We start from the raw sequence: 15,624 nt of genomic DNA, 5'->3' as shown, positions 1-15,624 counted from the left end.
GGCGCATTACAGATGTCACGTTGAAGGCTGTTCCTTTAGGAAGATCCAAGGATATGTTTAATGTAACACTGGTATAAAAATGATTACAAAAATAATGCTCAATTAATTTCAGAACAAAAATGTTTGCTAACAAAGGCTACGTCATTTTAGTGTCAATATGTGAACAACAAGTAACAACACTTCAAAAAAAGACCTTCATGGACTTCAGAGATTGTCTGTGTCAGACTCAGGGCTTTTTCTTTTTTGGTTTGGAAAAGCAACAGCGTGTTACATTTACATTTTTCAGCCATTCTATGATATGTGAAATAAATTATTAGAACGTTCAAGAAGGAGAAAGATAATGCCAAAGTATCCAACAAACAAATATACTCCTACAAAGTCAGATCTATACAATTTATTCACCTTATTTGTCATGTACGAGTGGGTGCAGCCATTTAAATCTTTTGGCTTGAGACTTCCGGTCTCATTCACTTCCATTCATTTTTAGATGTTAAAAGCAACTTGTTATGCTGCTTAATGCGAACCGATATTTTCTTATTATATTATTCTGCTTTGTCTGAATAATCATGCAAACACTTGTTTGTAAAGCAAGTAGTTTGACCGTTTTCTGTGGTTTAGCCATTTAGACTAGCCATTAGCCGTTCCATATGCAACTGAATCGGAAGTTCTAAAACAATCGCAAAAACAAGCATGCTTTCGCATTGAAGAGTAAGGTCAATAGTCTCATTATTACATGGGAATTCTTGATGCTGATTGGCTGGAAGGTGTGCAATAGTATTGTTTAATTCACAAGTAGTTACAGTCAGCTTCAATCACGGTTTGAGATGTGCTTCACCAGCCTGATCTCACGAGAAAACGTAAGTATTTTACGTTTTGTCAGTTTAGTGGCTAATTCGGACGAGTTCAGTCGTTCAAAATTGTACGATTTAAAAAAGGAGGCATAGCACCTAACCCCACCCCTAAACCCAACCATCATTGGGGGATGAGCAAATCGTACTAAATTGTACGAATTCATACAAATTAGCCACTAATCAATTGCCATGAGATTGTGTTGGCTTCACCAGAGAGCCAATAGAGAGCCAATGGAGAGCTGAAACTATGAGCTATTAGATATGACTGTGTGATTTACAAGCACACACACAACCTCTCTCTGTTTTTCTGTCAATGATTCAAAGCAGGGTCTAGGAGATCATAACTGACAAAAAATAAATAAATAAAATATTGCACTGCAAAGAGCTGAATTAGTTTTAACTTGTCTATAGCTTTGTAAATGACCACAGAATAAGTGGGATAATGACTTGCTTTGCATTATAGGACATTTGCATCCGGGTGGTTCTTTGCCTCCGCATCATGCATTTAAAATCCTTTAACTTACAGCAATCCTTTTATTGTCCCTTATTAACAGCATCATCGAATCAAGTGCTTGAGTAAAAGTACACGTTGTAATCAAATATTACTTCAGTAAACGATTACATACTCCTCCTATTCCATTTTACTTGAGTTAGAATACAAATTGACATGATTTTTTTCCATACTTGTGTATTAAAAGTACTTGAAGAATGCTACAATTAAACACAAACACCGGCATGTCAACATTCGAGAATTTCATACAGACTTAACTAGCTTGACCTTTTACAGCATATTTACTGTCCACAACTGCATAACAGTGTCATTGTAATTAGCACATATTTACATATTCATCACAACATCATTCTCAGCAGGGTGGAAGGCATCTGGATGTTGTTCACAGTTATTCTCTTGCAAAGGAGTTTCTACTTCTGTTAACGTCTAATTAAAAAATTCAATAAATTAAACACAACTGCAATGTGTGTTTCACAGCAATTCAGGCACAGTCGTACGAAAATGTATGATTTTAAAAAGGAGACGTGGCACCTAACCCCACCGCTAAACAAAATCTCAAACAAAATGCTGCAGACAAATGGCACAAACACAAGGATGTGCGAGTGTGACCCAAGCCCGCCTGAGATTGCACACCCACAAGACGAAGCCGCGCAACCCATGACTGTACACTCAATATAAAGACATATACAAAGACAGGAGAAACAAGTGCACGACATCCAAGACTGGACAAGACTAGGGTCTGGACTCTGTCACCAAAACAAGAACAAACAAGACCAAAGTGCAAGAGCCCTGACAGATTATATTACACTATTTCTGAATTTAATTTAATTCCTTATACACCAATGTGACTTACATATACAGTTGAAGTCAGAATTATTAGCCCCCCTGAATTATTAGCCCCCCTGTTTATTTTTTTTCTCCAATTTTATCTTTGCCATGATGACAGTAAATAATATTTAATATAATAATAATACTAATAATAATATTAATAATATAAAGATATTTTTCAAGACACTTCTATACATTTTAAAGTGACATTTAAAGGCTTAACTAGGTTAATTAGGTTAACTGGACAGTTGGCTTGAGGGGTATCCAAATGTTGATACCGTCAAACCTCCTCCCAATTTTACCTCGGTATATGGTATTACTTCTGCCTAAACCATTCAGAAACTGAATACTGTATATGCGATATTAGGTTCGCGGTCACCTGTTTGTCTTGTTCGTATTAGAGATCTGCGCGGGGCGCTTTCTCTCATTCACACAAATACACACACACACAAAGACAGCACCAAGCCAGCGACGCACAGCATCACGATCTCTCGCAACGATACTTTCTGCATATTGGGGAATTTGTACATTCATCATATATGCACCTTCATCTACAATGTGATATTTGCTGAATAAAAGTGCATGCCGATTAAGTCAAATCTATCTAAATGTCTAACATACTGACGAAATGTAAAAAATTTCAATAAAAAATGTAAACACCAAATCTCTGACTAAAGGTAAAAACTGCATAAAACCTAGGTAAATATTGTAAGAGAAATAGCAAGTACAAGGACAGCTGGGCATTTATATATTATGGCAACATTTACCCTCCATGGAAGCACGCACACATACACACACACACACACTTAGATCGTCGTTACCTTCCTGTCACCCACAAGCACTGCACTCTTTTGCCTCAGCAAAGGTCCACCTCATTAGGTCTTGGATGGAGCCTGATATAATGTGCTATTACTAATTAGCAGGCTGGCCATTGATGTCAGCGCTATCAAAACATACACGAGAGGGGGGCGATGCTGTTGGGGTTTTCATGCATCTTCTGCTTTTCCTTTTTTTCTTTTTCTTTCTTTTCTTTTTTTTTCTAATACCATGATCTTCAAATATTTAAATCCTTTTTCAGCATGACTTCCATTCTTTGTTTTGACTGGCCTTTGGCTGTGTGGATCAATACGCAAATAGGTGCACAAGTTAATGTGAAACCATCTTCCAATTAGTGAAGCTGACAAACATTGATTTAATTCTGTTCATCACCAATTGCCTAATTTATTGTGATAGTATGATAGGATAAATTAGGCAGGGGGAGGGGGATAGGCAGGCTTTTGCTGGATTTTATGGGATTTCCATACCATCTACGTTAACTAATTAAGTTATATCAGGTACCGCGTTCCACAAATATGCTACACATTGGTATTCCATTACTTCAAGCATTAGAGGCAAAAATCGAACATGTTGTTGAGACAAATTTGAAATGCTTAATCCTAAACACATTAATGTGCCAAATCATTATTCATCTTGTCATGTCTATCATTTTCAGTTCAAGCTTTAAAGATAAAAGGATTGTTCACCCCAAAATAAAAAATGTCTTCATTTACTCACCCTTTACTTATTTTAAATCTGAGTTTCTTTCTGTTTAATACAAGCAAGATATTTGAAGAAAGCTGAAAACCTGAAACCATTGACTTCTATAGTAGGAAAAACAAATACTACAGAAGTTATATGAATTCAGTAGAACTGAACTGACAATTTAAAGCATTTCAAACATTTCTGGTTGTTTCAACACAGGCTCATTGGAAATATGTGCCTCAGCCTGCATTTTTCAGAAACGTAAAATGTGTTTCTCCGGTTACAATTTACTGCACGTTTCAGATAATAAATCCACTAGGGGGAGCTATCTATATTTTTTAGTAGACAGTTACTTTATTTACTTAGAACTGATGAAAATAATACTTTATTCATTGATAACATTTCTGTGTAAATATTATAAGTGTGAAAAAGTACAAAAGTTGTTGGCGATATACAGTCCTGCAGCATTTATTCAACCTAAAAACTGCAGTCAAATCTATAAGCATGTTTTTTCAGTTTTACAAAAAATCACATTTACAATGGGCCTGTGTTGAATAACCAGAAATGTTTTAAATTGTCAATTCAGTTCTATTGACTTTGTTCAATTAATTTGAGCGTTTTTATTCATTTTAATTCATTTAAATGACAATTTAAAAAAAAGTTGTGCACAACCCTTTTGCTTCTTTATTTTGCTCCATTAGAAATTACGGAACAGTTGTCAATTATTAGATAGTATTTGCAAATGTTGCATATTCAGCCTCCATTCAACCCTGAAAGCTCTATGGACCCTTTACACATTTCCGAGTTTCTCAGAAGCTGAAGCAGTCCTAGTTTGGTAAACCTAAAGCACAGTTAATAGGAGAATAGAGCAAATACATATATATTTTCTTGCATTCCTATTTACTCAGTTAATAAGATAAAATAAAAAAATCAATAATAGTGTTATTAAGACTTAAGAAATAAATAAAAAATTGTGAGGCTGATAACGGCAGCCAGAAAAAAGACTAATGTCAAATTTACTGTCCCGCTCATAGACGCTGCATTAAAAACACCCCGCATAAGCGATAATTAGTTTTGGGTTGTTGTGTTTGTTGTTGTTGTTGTTTTTTTTTTGCAATTTGACGCAAAGATGATTTAAAATATAGTCAAAGTCAGCTTTATTGTCAAATCAACCACATGTAAAGGACATACAGAGAATCAAAATTGCGTTACTCTCAGGCCCAAGGTGCGTAACATATAATATTAATACAAAAAGTAGAATTTTCAAAATGAATTGCAATAAATACATTTACACATATAATATAATCTAAAAATATAAGAAAAAATGTAAACAATACAATTAAGGGCACATAGCAAGGAGTGCAAACCAGAGTTTTTTTTAAGAAATCTAAATATTAAAAACTTTTAAGGATTTAAGATGCTGAAGATTGTTAAATGTGTCATAACCATCTTGTGAAAAGGTACCAACTGATTATCAGAAAGCTGAAATCTAATATTGCCTATAGGGGTTGACATTAGCACCCACCAACCTGCCAAATGCAGGTAAAAATCAACTGTGTATATGGTGGATAATGCATATCAGCACACCAGCCCATTTGATGGGTTTTGATTCAAAAATGATCTCTTTCCATGAAATCCTTATCAGAGCCATTAAAAGGAGTGTTAAAAAGTAAAACAAAATATAAAACATAATGTTTCTCTTACGCTGACAGCACCAATTTACTAATGACCTGTACAATTATAACTTTAGCTTTTCAAAATCATGCCTAGTCACATCATCTCATAGATTGCTTTCCGGAAGAAAAAAATTGGACAAATGTTATGCACATACAAATTTTTCCCAAAACTATAAAAATTGATCTTGTGTTCTCATTAAAGATTTTGCTTCATATATAGTTATAATAATAGGCTATTGACTGCATTCTTTGTTCACCACTAGTTCATTCTTGGAGTGAATTTTTGCCTGTATGCTCATTAGATTCATTCATTTGCACTACCGCCTAGAACTTGAGAATGAGAGTCTACGATGTGACCGGCGTGTGATAAGTCTACCTGTGAGATTACAGAGGCACAGCACTTCATGTACAGTCTTTGACCTGTTAACACTTTGCCAGTGCCACAGGAGACAATTAAGAGGCCACTTTTTCCAGTCTGCTGTCATAGAAGCAGTATGTCTGAGACTTTTTAGCCAAAAGCTCTCTGGTGTGTTTATTGAGCTAAACTCATGTTGTTCACTGGGAAACATCTGGGATCAGTACTGATGCAAAAGGGCAATGGAGTTTTATCATAAACAGTTATATGCAAGGACATAATAATCCCTCCCATATAGTTTTTATTACAAAAAGTGTCTCAACAATACAGTTTAATGTGAATGGCCAAGGTAATTTTTGGACACACCTACTCATTAGCTACGTAACAAATGGCACATTATCCACTATGCTCTATGTACTTATGCACTTACACACTCAACAGTATAATATATGTATGTAGTGTCGTCCCAAATGGAACACTAAGGCTGCGTCCGAAACCACCTACCACTCAGTAGGTACTGCATTTGAATTTAAACGTACTACTCGGCCGTTAGAAAAATACGATCTTTACATTATGAGTGTGAGCAGGATGAATGGAATTCGGATGTACTACATCTGCCATTTTGTCATGGTCACGTGACCTACTCGTGTCAGTTGCATCGCTTGACTCCCATTCATGAAATCTCTTGCGTGTCATCATGGGATAGCGCAGCGTGCATGGTATGCGCATTTCAGAATCTCGCCAGAAGTAGCAGGTCATCCAGGTACTTCTCGCATACTGATTTTCGAATTCTAGGAATTCGGACATACTACTCGGCTCGCATACTGATTTTAGCATACTATATAGTTTGGAATTATGCAGTTTCGGAAGCAGCTAACATTTTTTTTACTAACCGGAAATTCAAACCGCCTCCCAGATGACGTTTGAAGGTTGCCAAATTACCAAAATAAATGAACAAACTACCAAATAATAACCTGCCATGAGTAAAACCGCATTACCATCGGGAGGCGGTTTATTCACTGTCGTAGGAGAAATTTGCTTTCACAATCCAAAATAAATAATGTAATCCAACATGAGCACCCGATAGCTCCGCCCCTTCTGCTATGTGAGAAAAGCAGTGGTGCGTTGAGTGTGTGAAGTGTCCATCATTCCACACTTCCTTTAACGGTTGAATGAGTGCATCATCCGGGTAATTAAAGTGCACTTATTATTTTTAGAGTTTTCAGTATGAATGCACGACTTACACTATTTATACTACAAAATGGCATAGAATAGTGCATGCTATTTGGGACACACCTATTGTCTCACATCTAATTATTTCCTGTATATTTAAGTTACAATGCCATTGCATTACAGCACAGTCAATTTCTTAATCCTTAGCACCATTGGATTAAAGTGCTGTCATTTTAACAGAAGCTTCAGATCACTTATCTGTTTATTGTAAGTGATAAATTCTAATTATATGCCTAGAAATATTGCAATACGTTAATTTATGTTCGTTGGAGTTTGTGCTTACAGGTATTCAGATGTGAAGCACCTGCAGCGCATTAAATAGAATGTGTTTTTAAGGGCACAATGACTTTCCTAAATAGTCTGCAGTAGTGTGATAAATGCTGAAATGTGGTGTTTTAATAATATTAGTGTTCTGATTCTTTTAGAAGTATATAGTAAACACCTGCCTTTAGTGAATAAACAAATGCTTTTTTGTAATCTTATTATTTTCCTTAGCAGTGTTCAAAAACAGCTTTACATTTAAATGATTTTTGTTTCTAATTAGATGTATATATGCCTGTGCATTAAATAAAATCCTAGAAATGGAGATTTGTAGTTAAAAACTATAAATATCTATATTTTTTACTAATCACACGTATTTTTCCCTCTCAAAAACACATATTACTTCAGCACATTAATGCATTTGAAGCTAAAAAAAAAATCACAAATGTCAAAACCTTACCAGGGACTCAACTCCCGAGTTCATTCATTCAGTCATTCATTTTCCTTCGGCTCACTCCCTTTCTTCATCAGGGATCGCCACAGTGGAATGAACCGCCAACTTATCAAGCATATGTTTCACACAGCAGATGTCCTTCCAGCTGTAACCCCGTACAGGGAAACATCCATACGCACTCATTCACACTCATACACTACGGGCAGTTTAGTTTATTCATATAGTGCATGTGTTTGGGCTATGGGGGAAACCGGAGCACCCAGAGGAAACCTACGGCAACACAGTGAGAACATGCAAACTCCACACAAAAATACATTTGAGTGTGTTACATCTGTTCTTTGGTACTTGCTGACTGTTTGTAAATTCAATACTGCATTTCCTAACGTAAAACTATGTGCACTAGATTTCTGATTAATAATGGTGTCTGCATAGCCGAGGACTTCCTATATTAAAAGTGTTAAAATCGCTATTACCTGTGTCATTTGGGCGTCAACCTCTGACGAATGAGAGGAACTAGGCTAATGCGCGCAGCACCATCATGACAGAGAGAGCCAGTGCGCGAGAAAGCAGAGGGAGCTAGTGCCCGAGAGAGTAAGTGCACGTGACACCTACAGCGCGCAGAGAGAGGCCTAAGTCTCTCCACAGTCTGCCACCGACGGCTGATCTCGCTTCTTCATAGCGTTAAATGGAAAGAAAAAAACCTCAGCATTTCGCGACGCAGGTGTCTGCGGTCTTTTTAAGGTTATCAAAAATCACTGTTTACATGGTAGCCTTGATTTTAAATCAGAGTATTGTCTTAATCTTATTAAAATCAGAGCATTGGTGTCCATGTACGTACTGTTGAAAGTGCCATACAGTGCATTCCTCTGCCTTTGAGCCCTCAAATGTGTCATTAAGCTTGACGTGTTTCCCCCTCACATGCAACTTTTGTAAAGAATCTGCTTCACGTTGCTGTGTCAGAATACTAGCTTGTAATATATGCTTTAGAACGCTTAGTTTAAGCAAATTTGATGAACGCGATCATGCGTGTTAATCTGAAAAGAGTCGCTCTCGCTCACCGAATGCGCTGTACTGCATACGTCTGTTCCCTAAGCAACAAGAACAAAGGCCTGACATCGCCTGTTAGTATTCCTCAAAGTTGTTTAGAATTAAAGGTTTAGAGATGGTGTGACAACGCGATCATGACTCATGATAACCTGGTTATTTCTGATATTTTATGTGGGCTTGTAAATGTTCTGAATGGTTGGTAGCTTAAGATAAAAATGCAGCAAATTTATTAGCCAAATTGGCTGGTGAATGAAAAAGTTGACCTGAAACCCTCTCCTGATCCAATTATGATGAAAGGTCATCTAAATCTCTTTTGCCTCATCCACATTACACACAAGTCATCATCATTGCCCAGAAAATGGCAAAAACAGAACGTACTGCAACAATGTGTGCTAGTCAAACATCTGTTTACGACAGCATTTAGGATTTCCTCAAGAGAGGGCTTCTGGACAGATTAAGACTGCCTGCCTGTATCAAGTGAAGCCCATGCAAAATGATTTGAACTTTGCTGCAAAGCAACAGATGCAGAGAGAAGAGAGAAATAATTTGATATTCATAAGCTCTCTGTGGAGACAAGAACAGCTGAGAAGCATTATACTGTAGTAGCTGCTGACATTTTACTATACTGAAAAACACTTTTGGAGAATAAAAATAATAAGATAAATTCCATAAGACTAAATACAATAATTGTATCTTAAACTGTGAAGCGTATTGTTAGATTTAATTATTTAAATGTTTTACAAGTGGACAATTAAAAAGTATGCACAAGGACATTTTTGCTTTTGCTGCAAAAAGCACTGAGACCACAAATTACTAGCAATTTGTTCTATGGGATTACAGTGTAATGCTCCCTGTTCTGTAATAGTGGTTTTACCAGCCCTTCTGACTGTTTACTTTGAGTGTGCAAGGGAGAAATGCAAAAGTAAAATGTAAAACTCGTTATTTAGGATGTTGGAGGGCTAACAGGTACCAATCAAATGTGTTTTTCACAGCCTGATCTGTCAGATATAGTGCTTCTCTCACACTATCAAATAAACATCACATATAAATACATTTGTAGCACACCCAAGATTGCTTGGCAGGGTATAGCATTTTCCCAGCATGCATCGTGGCTGCTGAAATCTAATTTGTTGCCTTATTATTGCTGTTGTAATGTTCTGTATTGTTATGCATTTGTGTTCTCCTGTTTATTTGTGTTTTCATGTTATTTGTTATGCCACTTGCAGGCTTTTCTTTGTACTGCTGGTTAGTTGTGCAGAATGTGCCAGCTCTTTGTTGTCATGTCTTTCATATTAAGTTCATGTTTTAAAGTTTTGAAATTGTCTAAGAAATACAGCATGTTAAAATGCAGGCAAACCAAGAAATATGCAGATACCAGATACCTTTTTTTTTACTAGTAAGTTGGTGCAGGACAACATAGTCCATTTATCTAAGTTGACTGCAACAAAGTAAAGCAAACTGTCAGACTTTATCCTCAAAAACTGCTCTGAGAAAATTCTAAAGCTTGAGTTTGCATGACCCTGTTTGATGAGAATGTACAGGCTTTGATTGAGGCCAAGGGTGAAGCAACAAAGTATTGATAGTTTTGTAAATATTATTATATTATGAGTTGTCTGAATAATTTTTAGTTATGGGTTTAGTGTATGTAATCCATTACATACTGAATCTTTCAATCATGTTATCTGACATATTTAAATGAATTTGTTCTATTACAGTTTAGTTCTGAGTTCCTGGGCTTTATCATACACCCGGTGCAATAATGTGCAAGATGTGTGTGGCGCAATTTGTTGCTATTCTCAGACCAGCGCAACAGTAATTTTCACGTTTTTGTGCCATGATGTTAAATAGCAAATCCATTTGTGCCACTTTGTGGACTCATGGCTGTTCCAGTCTAAAAAGGTGTTTAGGTGTGTTAAGGTGCATTGCTGGTGCATTGCTATTTTGAGGAACTAAAATAGGAACTAAAATAGACCCTGCCACTGACCAACTAAAAGCTGGTCCAGAGTAAGTCCAGAGCAGAGAACTGAATTAGAACTGAATTTAGAAATAGTTTTTGAAAAAATCTTTGCGCTTAACAAACTAACTTAAATATGTAGGCTAATGCATGTCTTCAGTGGAGTGTGTAGAACACCGTTTCCTTATCTACAAAAGTAAAGAAATAAAGTAAAGAGTAAAAGTAAACTACAGAGAAAGTAGAGGTCATTTTTGTTACCATTTTCTAAAATACAGAAAACAAACTGTGATAATGTGAAAAATGTTGTTAGAAATGTTGAAAGAGTCTCAATAAATTTTGGCAACCACATAAAAAAATAAATAAATAAATAAAAAATAAACTAAGCTGAGTATTTACTATGTTACTCCCACTACATTCAATATTTCAACATTCTGTTGTAAAAGAAATAAAAAGCCTTGTTTTTCACTCCTAAACATTTCACTTGCACACAAACAACCCAAAGGTGTCATAGATGATTTGAGAGTTACATGAAAAATAAATATATATAGATAAATATATATATATAGATAGATAAAAATAAAGTTGTAAACCACTGTGTTCTATGTATTTTGTTTCTGTAACTGTCGGCCCCTGGTCAACTTTCCTGTGTCTTCTAACCCCTGCTCCCTTCTCGTCTTTCTGTGGGCCATTGGGAGTAAGTAGCTCTAATGCACATGTCAGAGTGAATCATTTTGCTTCACTGAGCTTCTATCTGAACATGGAGTTTCTACCTGGATGATGGTAAGGCCAGAGGTCACCTGTAAGCCTGGAGGGCCGTGTTACACATCCATACACCTCTCATGGCACCCGTGTCTGTTTATATGCCTTGTGTTGTGTTAGCTGAACCACAACACCAGAGCCCACGTAATGCAGTGATCAAATAAACTAATGAACAAATCAGTAGTTTTACAGCACTTGTTCTAGACTGTCAACAATTTAAGAATGATCTAAATGGCATGTCTTAAAGGCACCCATAATGAAAACTTTTGTAAGCTGTTTGGACAGAACTGTGTGTAGGTATAGTGTGTCCACAGTGATATTGGACTGTTATAAAACTTTTTAAATTTCCTGATGTTAAAATAGGGCTCAAATCTCAGGGATTTTGAGGCCCACCGCAGCGTGACGTAGGAGTGCGGTTTTCCCGGCCCCTCGATTTGATTGTCAGGTGCCATGTTTCTATAATAAACTGCAAAGTGCATTTGTGTGTGACTCATCATTTCAGAAAGGATTGAATAAACGACACCACAAATACATCAAATAAACTTACTTAGTATTTTTGACTAATGAACTGTAATGATGTCTCCATCACCGACTGCAGTTCATCTAATGTGACGCAGGAGAAGCAGACATGCACGTGGGAGCAGAGGGTGGGGAAAAGCAGCTCATTTGCATGTAAAGCCACATTCTACAAAAACAGCTACACTGTACTCAGACACCAAAATGAGCAGATTCTGGAGGCTATAATAAATAATCTGATGGGTATTTTGAGCTAAAACTTTACAGACACATTCTGGAGACACCAAAAGCTCCAAAATAGGTCCCCTTTAAAAATCTACAAGAAAAAAGATTCAAAGTCTGCGTTGTTGATTATAATCCAGCAATAACTTTGAGATCTTGAGACAAATTATAATAAGGTTTAATTAGTTTAGCAATTCTTAAAACTGTGACACTTATGGTGTAAAATGTGACTAAACAGTAAAAAAGTCAGATTATTTACAGGTTTCCTGGGACAGTCCTAATGTGTCCTTGGACTGACTGCAAAATAAACCACTAACAACACATAGAAACAAGCAATACATACTGATAACTGCCATAATAATGCAATATCTTTGAATTACACTATGGATCCAAAGTTTGCACTAAGATTTTCTCTTTTGCTTACCACAGCTGCATTTATTTGATAAGCAAAAGTTAAACAGTAAAATTGTGAAATATTAAAATACCTGTTCTCTATTTTGATAAACATATTAAATGTAATGTTTGCATGTAAAAACAAAGCTCTAATTAGTCCAGTCTTCAATGTCATTTTTATGATTGTTTTTTTGAATAATATGAAGTTGAAAAGAATGATATTTATTGAAATACAAAAAACTAGCATTAATTCCTAACATTTTAAACATCTTTACTGACCATTTTAAGGTGTTTTGCTGAAAAAAGTATTAATTTCTATCTTACCTACAAAACATTTGAACAACAGTATACGTTCTGGGTGCATTTCTTAGCCAGCATCAGGACGTGGACGCATTGGGGCGATGTTTTTGCACTTTTCAGTGTTTACGAATAGATTACATCAAAAAGAACATGAGCAATCTTGATAAACTATACATAAGTCTAAAGCTACAACCCGTAAGCAGCCATTGTAGCTAGTTGTTTTTCAGTGGGAAACTTATAAAGAATGCATTTCCTAAATTTTGCAAGTTGTACGGAAAACACTTATTAGATGTGGAGTGAATAGCATTCCAATAACAAGACACACATGCATTCGTTGCTGTACATCATGGTTTATTTCAAAAGGTAAGAGTCCACAGAACAACATCTCATCGAACACATTTAGTCTACCGACAATAGTGTTGAATTATAAATGGTTATTTATTTGTTTATTTCACTATTTCATCCAGAGACCTATTGTTTACATTGTTTACTACAGTTGAAATCAGAATTATTAGCCCCCCTTTGAATTGTTTATCCTTTTTTGAATATTTCCTAAATGATTTTTGACAGAGCAAGGAAATTTTCACAGTATGTCTGATAATATTTTTTCTTCTGGAGAAAGACTTATTTGTTTTATTTCGGCTAGAATAAAAGCAGTTTTTAATTTTTTAAAATCTATTTTAGGGACAAAATTATTAACCTCTTCAAGCTAATTTTTGTTTCGATTGTCTACAGAACAAACCATCATTATACAATAACTTGCCTAATTACCATAACCTGCCTATTTAACCTTATTAACCTAGTTAAGCCTTTAAATGTCACTTTAAGCTGTAGAGAAGTGTCTTAAAATATCTAGTAAAATATTATTTATTGTCATCAAATTAAAGATAAAATAAATCACTTATTAGAGATGAGTTAAAACTATTATGTTCAGAAATGTGTTGAAAAAATCTTCTCTCCATTAAACAGAAATTGTGGCAAATAATTCAGGGGGGCTAATAATTCTGACTTCAACTGTATGTTACTTCAAGTTAAAAACGGTGTATTTGTAGTAAACAGCAAGTCGATGTCATAGCTTACAGTGTTACAGAAAAAAATGAGACCACAAACTAAATAAAAAATCAAAGTTATACAGTAGTTACTAAAATCCAAACAAAGCAGTCGTGTGTTTTAACGTTTTACATATGCATATCTGTGAGCTACTTTTACAGCATTTAGTAACTTACTTTCTAGTTTGACTGATGGAGAATTTAGCCAATGGGTGCATGATCTTTTGAAATATGGCGACGTTTATTTATCTATTGGACATGTTGTTGGTTTATTGCACTTTGTGCGCTGTCCCTGGTTCAGTGGACTGTCAATCATTACGTGATGCGACGCACCTGCAGCCCTGCATAGCTTGAAGCTAACAGTTCAAGCTAATGGCAGAGTGGCTGGTTTGCAAAAAGGAAACCAAGAAAATGGATCGTCAAAAGTTTTACTCAGCTGAAAGGGCTTTGAGAGATGTTTAAATCGATTAGGAGAATATTTCTGAGGAGAGCTGATTCGAAGATGGCGTGGATGAAGGCTAACTTCCGGTATTTTCTAACGGTGAGTTGGCTGTATTATAAGACTGTTCTATACGTTTCAGTTTGTCTGTTTGATTCTATTAGGGAAATGCAAAATAGAAGAACAAAATATTGTTATTCTTAAAGGCCGGATAAATAAACCAATAACTGTGATTCACATAATTATTGACGTCAGATTTTGATTGTCAGACCCAACGATTACAAAAAAAGCTTCTAAATAGCATGAAAAACATTCTGCTTGGTGTAATTTAGGTATCCAGCTGAGTACTGTTGCCAAAGTACAAATAACTTCTGAGGTATTTCGGCTGTCCATTATGTGTGACCTCACTTAAGAAAGTCCAGCCATTAAATCCATCTTAATTCGCACTGTTTCTCACTCTCCCTTCCAACTGCACCTTCCCAAACTGTCAGTCTATCACCTCCTATCTGTCCCTCTTCATTCATTAATAGCCTTCTTCTGCAGGAGACATCTGTAAGGTCCTATTATCTGACCACGGCTGAAGATTAAAGGGAAGGCACGACACATTAGGAGCGGGATATAGTGCTTAAATCCAGGAAATCTGAAGAACACCTAAAGACAACGGCATGAAATATGGGGCAGCTCACAGCAGGGACGGCTGTCAGTTGCAATGATAGACCCGAATGACAAAGAGAGAGCATTCTTGCCATCCAGTCAATGGCATCGATCTAATGACATTGTGTAGGGTTGTGCGGCGGCGGTGGTGGCGACTCAACAAATTGCGCGATTTCTACAGCTACTCTAAACTGGTGATAAAGAGAATTGCGAGTCGATGGCATTGATGTTTTCTACATCTATCTGACTATCTCTCTCTCCTGTGAGGAGGAATGTGGAAGTGATGTTGGTCTGCTAAATGGGTCTGTAGGCTGACAAAGAGTGTCAAGTGATGGTTACGAGGCAGATGTGATCATATCTCAAACGCGCACCCACAAAAATGAATGCGTACAAAAATGTCACAAACACAAATACTCTCACACTGGACAAATGGACAGGAGAGCAAGATGAGATAACAGCAAAGATTTAACAGTTCACACATTTGTCATCTGTCTGCTGAACTGGGCACGATTTCGTAGACAGAAGTGCAAAAACACGAACAAAACACACAAACGCACACAGGGGAACATCTTAAAGACGTCTGAGATCTCCCTCGCAAAAG

At 36.3% G+C, this 15,624-nt stretch overlaps 1 protein-coding gene across 1 annotated transcript in view; it reads right to left on the bottom strand.

Moving 5' to 3' along the window:
* ptprn2 (protein tyrosine phosphatase receptor type N2) overlaps positions 1–15,624 on the bottom strand; it is a 278,828-nt gene that overhangs the window by 198,164 nt on the left and 65,040 nt on the right. The window lies entirely within an intron of this gene.

This window comes from Danio aesculapii, chromosome 7, assembly GCF_903798145.1.
Source record: "Danio aesculapii chromosome 7, fDanAes4.1, whole genome shotgun sequence".
Classification (NCBI taxonomy): domain Eukaryota; kingdom Metazoa; phylum Chordata; class Actinopteri; order Cypriniformes; family Danionidae; genus Danio; species Danio aesculapii.
This window is presented reverse-complemented; position numbering and strand designations above follow the sequence as displayed.